The sequence below is a fragment of the Poecilia reticulata genome, linkage group LG20, assembly GCF_000633615.1.
Source record: "Poecilia reticulata strain Guanapo linkage group LG20, Guppy_female_1.0+MT, whole genome shotgun sequence".
Classification (NCBI taxonomy): Eukaryota; Metazoa; Chordata; class Actinopteri; order Cyprinodontiformes; family Poeciliidae; genus Poecilia; species Poecilia reticulata.
Window position 1 is genome coordinate 2,197,206 of NC_024350.1, and position 14,470 is coordinate 2,211,675.

Sequence of the window (14,470 nt, forward strand, 5' to 3'; positions counted from 1 at the left end):
TTGGGATATTTTTCCTCCAACAGGTTCCAGAGAAATCGCCTCAAACCAGATGTTGGACTGGATTTTATTTCACCGTCATTTGTGAATGTTAGAGCCTCGAGCTATAAAGGTTGAAAAAGGTTATTATTTTGGAGAAAATTCACCAACATCAATATTTCCACTAAATAAGAGGCAAAAAATTTATTGTTTTTCTAACTTTTTTATATTAGACAATTAATTTCATTTCACACAATTATCGCGGTAGAAGCCATTTGTTTGTTAAATACTTAATGAAACATATTTACCATGTTTGATGTTTATTGTAAATGACTTAGTCACAAAGAACGAGGTAATTAGTCCAAGTTTGTCGTTTATTGAATGTTCAGAAACTACAGCGGCTGTGATGCGCCAAGACAAAGGTAAAACAACCCGAACAGATGATCAACTCTAAACCACTCGCACCTTTTTACTCTCTGTTTCTGTCGTTTAAGCACACCCGTTGCCATGGCAACCTCCTGCACTCCCCAAGCCGGCCAGAGATGACATTCAGTCCGTTAGGATATTAGGTTTGCAGGCTTGATATTTATTTGTTCTCCCCTGAACACAGCGGTGATTGATTAGTTAATTTTAAACTCCTGATCTGCTAGTTATTTTGGTAATGGAACCAAAACGCACAGAATTGCGTAGCACCTTGTTGAAACAATAATCATTGAGATTACTATTGTTTTTGGGTCATTAATTTGAACACGTTTTGTTGATTTTTTTTTTTTTATTGTTGTTCTTTAATAAAGTTACGAACGTTTTGATAAGTAGTCAGAGGAGGGCGTTCAGTTTGTCACCTAATGCCGAGATCGACTCAAAACCTTCCGCGATATATATACACATATATATATATATATATATATATATATACACACATGTATATACACTGCTCAAAAAATAAAGGGAACACTTAAACAACACAATATAACTCCAAGTAAATCAAACTTCTGTGAAATCAAACTGTCCACTTTGGAAGCAAAACTGATTGACAACGGGGATCCTCGTCAGGTCAAGCAAAAGTAAAAAGGAGACTGTTGAGTCTAAAAGCTCAACCTCTGCTCTGACGAAAACGGCATTAGAAGACCGGACCCATGAAGAGAGATCTGTCCTAGGGGACGATTTGGCCAATCCCTCTGACGTTTTCTTTGAAGAGACGAGTCCTGACTATCGGACCTTAACTTGTGCACCGCATCCCTACGATGTTCGACACCTCATCATACCAGAATTTGCCGCCAAAAGAGCTCACGATCACAGGGCTAAACATCAGACCAAACGTCACACTAGAAAGTCTTGCTGTTCATTATCTTGAGTGAGACAGATGCATGTTACATCTGTCACACTCCTCCTGATTTTTAGTACGGAGATCTTAGTCAGTATGTTTTTTTCCCCTGGGTTTTAGCAATGGCTGTCTGATTTGAGTGGGCATACTTGTTGCCCCCCATCTTGGTGCCTGTACGTCGGGGTTCACCCCGGTGAAAGAGAGGGTAGCCTCCCTCTGCCTACATGTGGGGGTACGGGTTCTGAATGTTGTTTGTGCTTACGGGCCGAACAACARTTCAGATTACCCACCCTTCTTGGAGTCCTTGGAGGGGGTACTGGAGAGTGCCCCTCCTGGGGACTCCCTTGTTCTTCTGGGGGGCTTCAATGCTGACATGGGTAATGACAGTGAGACTTGCAGGGGCGTGGTTGGGAGAAACTCCCCCCCAATCTGAACCCGAGGGGTGTTCTGTTGTTGGACTTCTGTGCTCATCACAGATTGTCCATAACAAACACCATGTCCAGGCATAAGGGTGTCCATATGTGCACTTAGCATCAGGACACCCCAGACCGCAGTTCGATAATCGATTTTGTCATCATTTCGTCAGATCTGTGGCCTTATGTCTTGGACACTCAGGTGAAGAGAGGTGTGGAGCTGTCCACTGACCACTACCTGGTAGGGAGTTGGCTCCGGTGGTGGAGGAGGATGCCGGTCAGACCTGGCAGGTCCAAACATGTTGTGAGGGTCTGCTGGGAACGTCTGGCAGAGTCTCCTGTGAGTCTGAGCTTTAACTCCCATCTCCGGCAGAACTTTGAACACGTTCCGGGGGAGGTGAGCTACATTGAGTCTGAGTGAACCATATTCCGTGTCTCCATTGTCGAGGCGGATTATTGAAGCTGTGACCGCAAGGATGTCGGTATATAACCACTTCACATTCGGATATTGTGAATATTGGATATTCACATTCGGAAAAATAAATGTATTATTTTTCTACAGAATTTAATTATAAATCCCAGGTCTTCTGTAAAAACATCTAGAGCTACATATTTTCCTGGGTAATTTTAAACTTTTAAAATTAATTCAACTCCGTATTAAGCCTTTATATATNNNATATATAAATTTTTTGTTTTCAGGCTTGATATTTAGGTTTTCAGGCTTAATATTTATTTTGCGATCATTAATAAGCCTCTCATGAACACAGCGGTGGTTGATTAGTTCATTTTAAACTCCTGCTCTGCTAGTTATTTAGGTAATGGAACCAAAACGCACAGAATTCCGCAACACCTTGCTGAAACAATAATCACTGAGATTATTACTGTTATTGGGTCATTAATTTGAGCACGTTTTGTTGATTTTTGTTGTTGTTCTTTAATAAAGTTACGAACATTTTAAGCCAGTTAGAGGAGGACGTGCTGCTCTCAGCCTCCTGGCGGCGTTCAGTTTGTCACCTAAATGCAGAAATTGACTCTAAACCTTCCGCGACCGACGTATTGCAGCCCTGCTCTAGTAAAGCACGAACAGTTCAGAAACAATATGAAATGGGAAAAAAGTTATTTATTAACTGATTAAGTCGTGTTTTAGATTGTTCKTGAAAAACGAATCAGTCACGGCTAATTAGTGGGCGCACTCACAGCTGCACAGTGAACCCATTTACAGCAGACAACCGCTCCTTTCTCTTGCAGGTACTGTGTACCCCCCCCTAAATCTTTTAGGGGTACACAGTACCCTGCCGTACTCCCTTACTTTCACCCCTGAGCGTAACTAAACAACAATGCCGCATAGGTAGTGGTCTGAAATACCTAGCGGAAATGCTAGGTATTGATAAGTGGCTAATCCGTGAGTGTCATTTATTTCCCATTTGCAGTACCCTGAGTCAGAGCGGAGGTAAGGAAGCCAGTCAGGCATTAGCTTCTGTAGCAGGACCAAAACTGCTTCTGCTATGCGTATTAATAATGCATGTTAAGATATATATGATGTTCAACATATTTGTACATGTTTGTAAGAATGAGGTCTCTAATATTCATGGATAGTTGATGTCCCCAAGACCAGCGAAAACAAGAGGTCCGCTGTATATCTACAAGAAAATAATAGATCGGTGTTGCTAATCAGAAATACCATATGCTCAGGTTGTTTGAGTTGTTCAAAGACACCGCAGTGTTGAGCATTATTTTGATGAAATATTGCTCGAGGGTGGAGAAGATGGTGGAAGGAGTAAAAGTTAATCTGTAGCTCTGTAAAAGCAAACATTTCTACGAGTTAGAATCTTTATTTTATGACATGAATTGCAAAGCAGGAAATGTGGTCAAGCAGTAGGCTATGAAGCCAATGTGTTAAAGAGTATTTAGATAAACGCGCACTATATTTTGTGAGTATTTACAGCAGCCCAGCTTCTCCCCAAAAAAAGTTATTTTGCTTTACCAAATATAGCATAAGGAGCTTTTTCCTGTTGGTTTCATTGGGGTTCTGTCGGTTAGGTGTGACACGATGCCACGACCACACACTTTGCTTTCTAAACAGTAGGCTCTTCTCTCCCTTGCTTCGCCCACTTTCTCCCCTTCTGCTCTTCAGAGCCAGCAAAATGAAGGACTTCCAACTGAATTACAGGAAAATGCCTCCAAGTACCAGCCGCAGGAGTTATTTTTAAAGCCAAAAACCAGTGCTCTAATATCATCTCACTCAACCATAAGAATGAAAACAACCTCTAGTGAAGGCTAAGAGACGAGCTGAAAGTCTTTGCCCATGTTCTGGGATGTATGTTGCTTATAAGTCAAATGGGAGCTGTGCTGTACAGGAGCATCAACAAAAATACTTTTGGAAAATGTTCAATACAACCTGATCCACACGAGATGCTAATTAGACGTATAGTAAGAGGCAAAAAAAATATTAATTCTTTTAAGCTTTTTCACTTTTTCTCATTTTTCAAAGTCTTGCCACAGATTTTCAATTGGACTTGGATCCTACAGTGGAATGCTCAGCCCCATTCCACTGTAGGATATGTCTAATTTTGGTAATGTTCTGGAGATGAAAGGAAGGAAATCCTAGCAACTTGTTTAAGATTTAATTTAATTGACAAGTCCTGATATAATTTTCACAAGTGTTGTTTCAGTGCTGTGATAGGTTTTTAAACCTGAAATTCTTCAAATTGGTCAATATGTTTTAGATGCTCACACACTTGATTACAGTAGATACTATTTTTTCAAGAAATTTTGACAGGAAGACGGGAAGATTAGATACAAACACAACTTGACATCACATGTGCAAGATCCTGCCCCCCATCCCTATGCTGGAGGGCAAACAAACTGCTTGCCGACAACTACCATTGGTTTTAGCTATCAAGTTGTCAACATAACGTGTTAAATCTTAAATGTATGTGTGATATACAGTAAGAATGTTAAAGGGTTGCACTGCTTTGCTAGTAATCGTCGTTATAACAACTAGATAACAAGGTCAGGAAAAAGTTTTAATTAAAAAAATAGCAAGGGGGAAGGGAATGGGTCAGTTATGCTAGCTTGACTATGACAAACCTAGCATGTAGATGTGCAGTGGAATTCTGTGTATTTGGACCAAGTTAAAAAAACGGTGACGCACACCAACATTCTGTCAGATCATCAGAGCAGGTGTTTAAATTAGCTCAGCTACCACCACTGTGTTCAAACTATCACTTATTTATAATCGCAAAATAAACATCAAACCTGAAAAACTGTTCTGCTTTTTTGTGTGGGAACTGTCAGCATGTTTTTTGGTATTTGATCCCGATACATTAGTGGAGCTGTCAGTTGCTGTGGCAACAGGACTCTGTGTAGGCTAGCCGACATGGAGAGAGAGAGAAAAAATGTGTTGTTTTGAGTTGTTCAACTGTTTTTCTGCATTATTTTTCCCTTTATTGTGGAACACCGCAAAAAATTAAATGCCCACATCTCCTGGTTTTATTTTAATGGAATTGTTCTACCGCTGCAGTGCGGCTAAGCTACCACCGCTTATCTTGGCTGCTAAGCGGTGATAGCTTTGCCGTGCTGCCAAGCTACTAGTAAAATAATCTTTTTTTTGCCCTTCGGCGTTGTGTGTGCGTGCGTGAAAATTCCAGATGTCAATGCTGACATGCAACATGTCTAGATCTGTAATTTATGAAGTCATGCTGATCGAGAGTTTTCTTAAAGTAAAGTTTTGAGTACTGCTACCTCAGAAACCTGTGGTACTTACTCATACATACGATAGATTAATCATAGAATGAGCCATCAATTCCTCCAAATGCCATCTAAAAAGGTAGACAGGAAAAACAAAAACTGCTTTTAGATGTGGCTTCTGCTCGCAAAGGAGAAAAGCAGGTGCCAGGTGTGATTTGGATGGTATTCACTGGAGCTAAACCCGTTGAACTCTACCTTTATGAAGAACTCTGCACTCACTCACAGAGGCAATGTTCCCCAAAGGTCATCCACTCTCTAATGCCATTAGAAGTTTGTAGATACTTTTTGAATCAATCAAACAGAAGTCGAGTGTGGACAGAAGTCCAGTTAAACAGTAGCTAAGTTTAGCTTAGCTACTGTTTTTAGCTACACTATAAACTATAGCTTAGCTTTATCCACCGTCACTTGTTACGCACAGGTTTTGATTGACCCAATTCTTCAGATTTTTATCACATGCAGAACTAATTTGGCTTCCCCTTTCTCCATGCCTTCGCCGTCTTGAAGGAAAACACGCTTAAACGTTTGACGAAGCCAAAACAAGTAGCGGTGTTCTAGCAAACCATGTAATCTCCGAATGCGTTTATCCAAACAAAGTCTGCTCCACCGCCGTCACCCTGTGGCTTCTGGATGGGTTTTCGCCATCATCCACCTCAATCCCTACAATAACACCCGGAGCCTTGGGGCCTATTTTCAGATTTCCCAGATTTCCTGGTAAGGATGCAGCACTTAGTGGTTGCAAGCAGCCTCTAACTCAGCTGTGTTTGTTTATGCAGGTAACATCTGCTCAACATGTGGCTGCTTAATGCTAAGATTAGATGTGGTACACTGCAAATTTGTAGCTTTTATCCATTTAAGCAAATATTTTTTTTATTTTTGCTTTATTGGTAAAGAAATTCTAGAGCATATTTTGTCTGAAATAGCTAATGGTTGACTTTTAACATGACAGGAGATTCTAATAGATTAGATCATCTTTTTGCTTCAGAACTGCATGAAGGGTCTAGATCAAACAAAATGTTCAAACTAGAGGTGGGCAGATTGATCCAAAATACCAATAATGTCAATACTAAAGTATCCATCACCGTGGTGTCGTCAATACTTTAGTTTCAGATTCCCTCTTTAAGTTTTCTTTTCTTTTATCATGCGACTTATGAACCGCCTGTGTTGGTCAGTCAAAATGTGTACAACTCTTAAACTCTGTTAAAATTCCAAGCTAGTCAAATGTAGGCTGTATTTCTTTTGACTTGTTATCCCATAAGAGGAGGAAATATGAACCCAAAGAGGTCAAGAGGTTCCATTTTTGTCTCATTTGTCTATATGTTCCCATATTCCATACATACAACTACAAATGGGACTTGTATATTTCTTTATACAATGACAGAATAAAACTGTTTGCCACATTTTTAAGATTTTTGTCTTTAAGGGGCAGTGTTATGTGTTTTCCAGGCATATAGAGCACAAACAAGTAACTTTAGTTGTTGTAAAAATGCTGTTTATATCAAAAATGACTTAAAAGAAATTTGATTTCGTGATTTAAAGCCTGGGCTGCAAAGTGGTGTAGTTGTGGGCTGCACAGTGGTGCAGTTGGTACCACTGTTAACTTGGAGCAAGAAGGTCCTGGGTTTGAATCCCAGCCCGGGCTCTTTTTGCGTGGAGTTTGCATGTGCATGCGTGGGTTCTCTCCAGGTACTCTGGCTTCCTCCCACAGTCCAAAAACATGAATGTGAGGTTGATTGTCACTAAATTCTCCTTAGGTGTGAGTGTATGCATGATTGTTTCCCTGTAATGGACTGGCAACTTGTCCATGGGCTGCTGGAGATGGGCACCAGCACCCCTCACGACCTCACTAGGGATAAACATGTTGAATAATAGGTAGAATTTAAGAAACTTCTACTCTTTCTGAGACTCCACCTTCAGGAAGTCATCTCAACATTGCTCCTCTATTAACTCTTTAACAACATTATTACCAGCGTTGCATTAAGAAGTAGCTCGTAAAATGGGGCTCGGTTCCACCAGATGTTTGCTACTTGCTGCTGGCTAGTCTGAAGGAGCTGCTCTGTGAGACAGAAGCTCCAAAGCTTGGAAACTGCAACTCCAAGGAGGAGCTTTGTCCTCAAAGGCGGAGCTAAATCCACCCAGGTGTTTTGCACATCTGGATGGTTGCCACGGAGATTGAAGGATTTCTCAAACATGCACGAAAAAAATCAAAGCAACACTCTTCGTATGTTTTTGATGAGGGAATGACATTACAACATGACATAACACTCAAAAAAGTTGATTTACATAATACTACCCCTTTAAAATAAATTTAAATCGCCTTGATCTCCCCAAAATACTTAGTTTTGTGTGAAAAGTTTTCAGTATGTTCTGCGAAAAACTGTAACTTGTTCTTGTGTGCGTTTATGGAGCAGTTCTCCTCCAGTATCAGTTTGACAAAACCGTTACATATGTCTGGCGAAATTGTTTCCTTTTTCTCCCATCCCTCTTGCTCAGTCTAGGATTTCTCTTCTTTCTGCCCATTGTAGGCCCACTAAGAAAAAAAAAAAAGAAAAGAAAAAACTTGAAAGAGGAGCCTGTTGCTCTGTCCAGCCTCCATCACCCAGGTGTGCCAACAAAAGCTCCCAGCAGATCCCACCCGGTGACCCTCGCAAAAGGTCATGTAAGAACTCCAATCTAAATTCCTTGCTTGACAAAACCCTTGAAAGGCTGCCTGAATGGGGCTGTCCATCCACGCCACGGCGCCACAAAAAAAAAAAACTCTTTAGCTGAGACGTGCGGAATGTCTCAATCGTTTTCGGACGAGGTCGGAGCTAAAGCGGGTTAAAGTTTGGAAAACGAACCGCCGCCTCAGCCTGCTTTAGGTAGTTAACTGGCTTTGCTAACTGGCTTTGCATGGCGCCGCCATCGAGGCCTCAGCACCAGGCTGTGAGAGGAAGCCTCAAGCGGAGGTATTATGCTGGGCCGCACTCTGGCATCCACAGCCTGTCCCTCACAATTATTCCTAGAGCGACAGCAACGGTACCGTTTGGTATATCAGTGGAACACAGACCCCGGTCACGTCCCTCTTCCTCCTTGTGTCGCCTTTAGCGGGTTTTCACCGAATGCAGAACGGAGGAGCCGGCCAGAAGGTGTTTTGTTTTTTTATTTATTTATTTTTCCAAGGGCTTGAGCCCCCCTTTCAGCCCTTTGACAGGCATGGCTGTGAAAATGTGGAAGCCGCAACCTTGGCAACCGCTCGGTTTCGAACCGAGACGAGGAAACGTCGGCGCCTTCTCCCCCCTCAGTCACGTTTAATACATCAAAATAATAAAAAAAAATAAAGCTGGAAAAGAAACTCTGAGAGATATTAAAAGATAATAACAACGTCCCGAGAGGCGTCGTCATTATGCTTAGAACAAAAGTGACGGGTAGGAGGGATTGGGAGCTTAAAAGCGAATGTGCCATGGAGGACCTGAAGAAATGTAAGGCCTCCAATCCGGTTGTAAAGATTTATCAAGGTGTACTGAGTTCAAAATTAATTCTCACAGATCTGCGCATAAGAGGGTATGTGTGTCCTGCATTAAAGAGTGTAAAACAAAACAGTGCTGACAGTGTCTCTCTGTTCCCCCCAGCAGAATTGAGTAACACTGGCATAAGCAGCCTCTCTCTCCTCATCTTCCTCCCTCACTCTATTGACTCTGTGGATAATCTTGACTCCCCAGAAAAAGGAAAAAAAAAATCCTTAAGCAGCTGGCCACAAACCTTGTGCTTGAGTGCACATGCATACAATATCTTCCCTCCAGCCCCGGGGCTGTTTTTCACCTCTCTCTCTCTCTCTCTCTCTCTCTGTCTCCCCCTTTCCTCTTCTTCTTTTTCTTCTTCTTTCCCGGTTCTCCAGTGAGTTCCCGAGCCAACTCGTCTGGAAAAAAAAAAAAGGCAGGATTTGTTGGTTGGGTCTGGGAGCGTGTGCCAAAATCAACACTGCTTCCTTCTCCTCAGGGAAACCTGCAGCAAATTGGACTGGAGCTGGCTTTTCACTTTGTCAAGACGATGCGGGCTTCCTCTGGTAGTGAAACCGTAGACACCGGTGTCCATTTTTGTCATAAATAAAAAAATAAAAGCAAGCCGCAAGTAAAGTGAGCAGCAAATTGGACATAGTACAAATAGACTGATTTCCTGTGTAAACGGGTAAGCCAATGGAGAGCTGCTTTTGATTTGTGAGCAGCTGAAATAGTGGTTTCCTTCTCTCTGCCGCAGTCAAAAACTGTAACTATCATGTCAAATGCATTAAATGCTTTGGCGCAGTATAAATACCTTTTTTTTTTAACCTCATCACATTTTGTCACATTACAACAACAAAGCTTATTATTTCAGTGGGGATGTCATGTGGTGGACCAAATCAAAGTAGTGCACAACAGTACAGTGAAAGTAAATAGATTTTCTTTATTGTGAGTTGATTGTTGCTACCTGCATTCCTACCTAACTACCTACCAACCCACCCACCAACCAACCCACCCACCCACTAAAATCTGACGCTGCTCCATTTTTGTCTACATTACGTAAAGAATGAAGTTGTGCTCATCGCTCATGTCGTCTTCAAAGGATTTTTCTTCATTTACCTCAGTGGTTCTTGTTGCAGGCGAAAAGGTTGAAGATTTTCAAAGAGTTTTGTTTGTTTGACACAGTGCCATGTGAAAGCGGAGGGCACCAGTTGAATATGTAACATGTTGCAACTTTATAAGGTGTGAAAACACCCGAAGAGGAAGCTTGTTCCAAAGTTCGGGATCTACAAAACTCCTGGAAAGCGACAAGAATTCTGACTTCAAACTTTTTCTTTTTACACACTTGTGTAAAATCATGAGACAAGGAGGTCCATCTAAACATTTAAAACTCCATAATAAAATCTTGACGGAAATCCTAAAAAGTACAGGCAACCAGTGTAGGGAGGACAAGATGTGGGGCGAACAAAAAAGTACCATCACGCTCCTTCCAATTCATAATTGTGCTCCACTTTGTGTTGGTTTGTCACATTCAGGTACATTTAATTTCATGAATGTTTGAGGCTGGAAAGTAACACAGCGCAAAAAAAAAGAAAAGACTAAAACGGCGTGAAAACATTACAGCTCAGCGAGACAATAAACTGCAGTTTGAAGGTGGACATGGCAAGCAAATTAAAACAGCATGAGTAAGAGACAGAGCTGGAAGGCGTTCGCTGTCAGTTTCCATCGGATTTGTTTCTAGATATTGTATTGTGAGGAATCAGAGGAGGGAGGCAGGCAATCACGGTATCAGTACAGCCTTTGTCTCTTTACACTACTTCATATCAAACCCAAATGGACTGCAGCAGATGACACCTTGTTTGAAGGAGCGAGATGTTTGATCGAGGATGTGTTTGATGCAGAAGGAATAAAAAGTAACACCTTAGCTGTTCGAGCTCGGCTGCGGCTGTTTGAAGTGTTGGAGCAGGAAAGCCCCGGTATTCGTTCTCATCCGCCGAGTTTCTACGTGAGGGAAGGGTGAGACAAAAAAAAGAAGCAGAAATCTGAAATGTGCTGGCGCAAGTACAGAATTAAAACAAGTACTTTGGAAATAAAGGATGAATTGTGTCGAGTTGAGCTTAGAAAGCAGCATATGCTAAAGAACAAAAACAATATTGTGATTCTGAATGATTGTGATGATGATTTAAACTTGTATAGTGCGCTTTATACAGCGTATTGAGCTCCAAACTTTGATTTCCCATGAATATAACGAGATGCATATTTAAATATCAAGACGACTCAAATGAAGGAGAAAAAAAATTACATAATTTTTACACTTTTTAACGTCAAAATGAAAACTTATTTCTAAAAAAATAATGATTAAATATGAAGGTTTAACATAAGCAACTGCATACATTTTTACCTGCCTTTAAGGTGACTGACCTAAATCAACAGAGGTCCAGCTATTGCACAGAAACAGACAAGAATTTAGCCACTGGCTAGCAGTTAGCCGCTAGCAGCTAATGTTTGGTGCCTGCTGCATTTGGTCATCTCTAGTTCAGACTCTAAAATAGGTTGATTAGACCTGATCTGAATGATTCTAGACTGAGCAGAGACTCTTTAGAAACAAGTTTGTGATTTATGACACCTTCATTCAATTTATTATAAGACAAAAGGATCATTTTTGACGTTTTAGCATAAAAACCACCTTCAGATCGGACAATAAAAACCAAACCTTAGTCTTAAAACCCATTAGTTCCGTTGTAAATTGGATTTATATGTATATACCACCATTCCTCAACTGAGGAAGTAAAAATATGACAATATCAACTTTTGGACTTGAAATGGCATAATATAACCTTTGCTGTATCTTATTTTGTTACCCACAGCAAAGATGGCATGAAAAATCCTCTTCATCTATGTAAAACTGCATTTTTTTAAAAAAGTGGGTGAAAATCACGTTTGCTTCAATGTTGTTTTGTTGTATTTAATGTGTTTAAATCGCTGAGGGCTCTTTTGTTTTGCGTTTTCAGTGACAGCTTTTGCTGCAAGTTGGGAATTGAGTGAGAGAAGGAAAACATGGGGATACCCATCGACAAATGGGTTATTACTGAACACAAAATGTTGAAACTACATTATCCAGTAATTCTTAAACCAAAAATGAAACCTTATTCGTCTCTCAGCAGAGCTGTTTATCCTTTTCACAATGCAATTTTTTTTTCTATTGTGCTTGGTTCTGTTTGTTTGTTGTTTTTGTTTTTTCATTTAAGTGACAAATATACTGGTTCATCAGTAACTTCGAAGTTACTGATGAACCATGTCTGTGAGTGGCTGATGGCAGGAACAATCCAGTTTCACTTTGGGCGCGTGTCACAATCCAAGTTAAACATCTGATTGACGATGCTCCTGGTTCAGTATGAAGCTTGTACTGAACAAGTTTCATGTGTGTGCAAAATAATGTAAAAAACAAAAAAAATCAAATTGTTCTGTAATGCAAAACAATGAATTTAGTCTTACCGTAGTGAGTGAAATGAATCATAGTGCCTGCTAGTACTAGTATAAGAACTTCTACAAGGTTTCACAAGGTTATTTAAATTCTTAATATAAGATCAGAATCATTTCAATTTAAGACAGGTGAATTTGGAGATATAATTAAAGCTCACTGAGCAGAACTCCTCTGCTGATCCCCCATTCAAATCCTTCAGATTAGCCAACAGCAAATAGCAAACACTTCTCTACTATAAAATGACATTAAATGGCATAATATAACCAGTGGTGGGAAGTAACGAAGTACATGTACTTTGTTACTGTACTTAAGTACAATTTTCGTGTATCTGTACTTAAGTAGATTTAATAATGGGTACTTTAGACTTTTACTCCACTACATTTTACAGTAAGTATCTGTACTTTTTACTTCACTACATTCCTACAAAAGTGTCGCGTTACTCGTTACATCCAAGTCGCATTGAGCTTTATTTTCCATTAAAATGTGAAGTTCAGTGTCTTAAGGTGGCGCCGTAAAATCCAAGCAATAACGTGACTTACGTGTTTGTTGTCACGCATCGCCTCCAACTTTACTCGCACGTGAAGCTCCCGACATGTGCAGTGGTTTCCTCTGAGCGGGAGAAGATGTCTGTCTAATCATCAGTTATATAATAGCGCTGCATAAACCATAAGATATGGCGACATGTAAAATCAGCAGCGCTTCGCTTTCACAGACGGTGGGGACTTCGTCCAACTTTTAGCCTCACTTGCATAGGCGTAGGAAGCGGGGGGACATGGTCTGTAAGATATATTTATTCTCAGTACTAGATGTGGTCTCAACAAACCCATGACATTTCAACAATATTTTACCTTTATCTGGAAATAGTGTCYGTTTATTCTTGCCATACAGTCCTCTGTATTAATTATTGCTCGAAAGGTCTTGCCATACMAGTTTATTCCTCTGTATTTACTTTAGTTTCTTAGTTTATTCTTGCATTTTGTTCTTCATTCATTTCCATTTAGTTTCCTTTGATTAGTATTATCCTCTCTTGGTTTATTGCTATGTCCACTTTAGTTTCTTTCCTGTTGCTAGATTAACTTTATCATTGACGCTCACCATCAGTGATCTTCACTCATCACCTAATCCCATTTTCACTGTTCAGCGTCGGATTCTCTGTTTTTATGCCATAATTCACATCTAGTACGTCGCTCCGTTTTATGTCCCCCTTCTGCTGTTTAAGAGTTTTGCGCAATGTGCGCGTCTTTTTTTAATTTTTTTAAGCCCTTAAGGTGCAGGGCAGTCGGAAAGCGTATAGATAGGGAAAAGGCAGACTGACATCAACCTTTTAAAACAACGGAAACAATTTCTGCATTCTGATTATTGAAATTTAAAAGTGCTGTGTTGTTCTATCACACYCGTTTCATACCGGACCACTTACAGCACCGGTGTTAACGCTATAAAATGAACGCCCTCTMTYGTGGTATCACCCATGGAGGGATTTCTTGATTTCTTTATTTAAATTGATTCATTTTTCAGAGGGATACACAGCGAGGGTATCGTGATTTTAGCTACCAGTAGAAGAACGGAGCTGCGCCAAGAAGCTAACAGAAGCTACAAACACTGAATAGAAGAAGAGCTGCCATCAATATAGCTGCAGCCAAGCATGGTTTAATGTTACACAATACAGTTTTACCAAGTTGCTCAAAGTCTAAACTGGCATTGTTGTGCATTTAAGGTGTAAAGTTTACCTTCGACTGATGCCCCAAAGGCATCCCAGCGCCCCCCTTTTGAAAAAATGTCCGCCAGCACCCCCTGCCGTCCTCTGAACGCCCCCTGGGGGGCGGCATCGCCCACGTTGAGAACCGCTAACCTAGAGGCAGAATCGTGTAGTACGAAAACTGCGCGTACAGCAGCGTCATTCTGGAAACTTTTGGGTACCCCCTSATATTTGGCTGTGGCTCCTTTCCTTGTGACCTCATTCAGGTTGCCATTTGCTTGTGGTATTCCCAGGTACTTGTAACTGTCCTCAATGTCTGCTATTGTTCCTTCTGGGAGTGAGACCCCTTCT

General features: G+C 40.8%; 2 long non-coding RNA genes across 2 annotated transcripts in view; one reads left to right on the forward strand and one right to left on the reverse strand.

The window, feature by feature from the left end:
- Nucleotides 1-14,470, forward strand: part of LOC103482251 (uncharacterized) — a 93,545-nt gene that overhangs the window by 60,946 nt on the left and 18,129 nt on the right. The window lies entirely within an intron of this gene.
- On the reverse strand, nucleotides 8,592-10,942 carry LOC103482249 (uncharacterized). Its single transcript, XR_536424.1, has 2 exons — nucleotides 10,860-10,942; nucleotides 8,592-9,358 (listed from the first exon to the last, which is right to left on the reverse strand). It is a non-coding gene; the product is annotated as an uncharacterized LOC103482249 (long non-coding RNA).